This window comes from Grampus griseus (genome assembly GCF_964374135.1).
Source record: "Grampus griseus genome assembly, chromosome: 3".
Classification (NCBI taxonomy): Eukaryota; Metazoa; Chordata; class Mammalia; order Artiodactyla; family Delphinidae; genus Grampus; species Grampus griseus.
The window spans coordinates 159,474,992-159,476,711 of record NC_139019.1 but is presented as its reverse complement, the minus strand read 5'-3'; the positions used below and the strand labels follow the sequence as shown (position 1 = coordinate 159,476,711).

The 1,720-nt window shown below is 53.0% G+C and overlaps 1 pseudogene across 1 annotated transcript; it reads left to right on the top strand.

The window, feature by feature from the left end:
• The first annotated feature begins 502 nt into the window (after positions 1-502).
• On the top strand, positions 503-1,438 carry LOC309820679 (NADH-cytochrome b5 reductase 3-like; annotated as a pseudogene). Its single transcript has one exon. The product of its transcript is annotated as an NADH-cytochrome b5 reductase 3-like (transcript).
• Positions 1,439-1,720: the final 282 nt, after the last annotated feature.

Below are 1,720 nucleotides of genomic sequence, written 5' to 3'. Positions count from 1 at the left end.
TGTGAGTTGGCTGCTGCTGGCAAACTCATACAGGCTTTGTCTGAAAAAGTTTTTATTTCAACCTCATTCTTGAAATATTTTTGTTGGGTTGGCAGTTTTCTTTCAGCACATTGAAAATGTCATTTTGCTTTCATCTGGTTTCCTTTGTTGCTGATGAAAAGTAGGCTGTTTACCTTGTCACACTTTTGAAGTTAATGTGTTTTCCACCCCCAGCTGCTTTACAGATTTGTTGTCTTTTTTTTCTTTATAAATTTTACTGAAGTGTAACATATATACAGAAGAGTGAACAATCATAAATGCTTGATGAATTTTCAAAAGTGAGAACACCATGTAACCTGCATCCAGATTAAAAAAATAATCTCTGGTATTTTCTAATTTCCATTACATATTCTTCTTTAATTACACATGGTAATTTAGAAGTGTTCTTAAAAACTATATTTGGGCTCAGTGTCGTGGCGGGGGGGGGCGCAGGCCCAGGGCGTAGCGGTCACAGCAGCGGCGGCGGAGCTAGAGCAGAGCGGAGCCACCATGGGGGCCTGGCTGAGCACGTTGGGCCACATGGTCCTCTCCCCAGTCTGGTTCCTGTACAGCCTGCTCATGAAGCTGTTCCAAAGCTCCACTCCAGCCATCACCCTCGAGAACCTGGACATCAAGTACCTGCTGCGGCTGATTGACAAGGAGGTCATCAGCCTTGACACCTGATGGTTCCACTTTGCTCTACCGTCGCCCCAGCACATCCTGGGTCTCCCCGTAGGGCTAGCACATCTACCTCTCGGCTTGAATTGATGGGAATCTGGTCATTCTGCCCTATATGCCTGTCTCCAGCGATGACAAGGGCTTTGTGGGCCTGGTCATCAAGGTTTACTTCAAAGACACTCACCCCAAGTTTCCCGCTGGTGGGATGTCCCAGATGTCCCAGTACCTGTAAAGCATGAAGATTGGAGGCACCATTGAGTTCCGAGACCCAAATGGGCTGCTGGTCTACCAGGGCAAAGGAAAGTTTGCCATCTGTGCAGACAAGAAATCCAACCCTGTCATCAAGACGGCGAAGTCTGTGGGCATGTTTGCGGGAGGAACGGGCATCACCCCAATGCTACAGGTGATCCACGCCATCATGAAGGACAGGGATGATCACACCGTGTGCCACCTGCGCTTTGCCAACCAGACTGAGAAGGACCTCCTGCTGTGGCTGGAGCTGGAGGAACTGAAGAACGAACATTCTGAGTGCTTCAAGCTCTGGTACATGGTGGACAGTGCCCCTGAAGCTTGGGACTACAGCCAGGGCTTCGTGAACGAGGAGATGATCTGGGACCACCTTCCACCCCTGGAGGAGGAGCCGCTGGTGCTGATGTGCGGACCCCCGTGCATGATCCAGTATGCCTGCCTGCCCAACCTGGACAGCGTGGGCCACCCCAAGGAGCGCTCCTTCGCCTTCTGATGGGCGGGCCCGGGCTGGCTCTGCCTCACACTCACCTTGCCCTGTCTGCACCCACCCCTACTGCTGTTGTCTGTTAACACCACTCTCCCCCACATCTCCTGCTGCAGCCGGGTTCAGCCTGGCCTGCCCGTGCCTGGGAGGGCACCCCGCTGGGCTGGTCCGCAAGGGGCCCCTTTGGGAGCAGGGCTCTGTTACAGGTGGGCCGCTGTCAGCCACCTTTAGGGCAGATTCCTGTCTGGGCCTCACTGGAGATGCCCTTCCACACCCCCCTCCTGGCAGGGG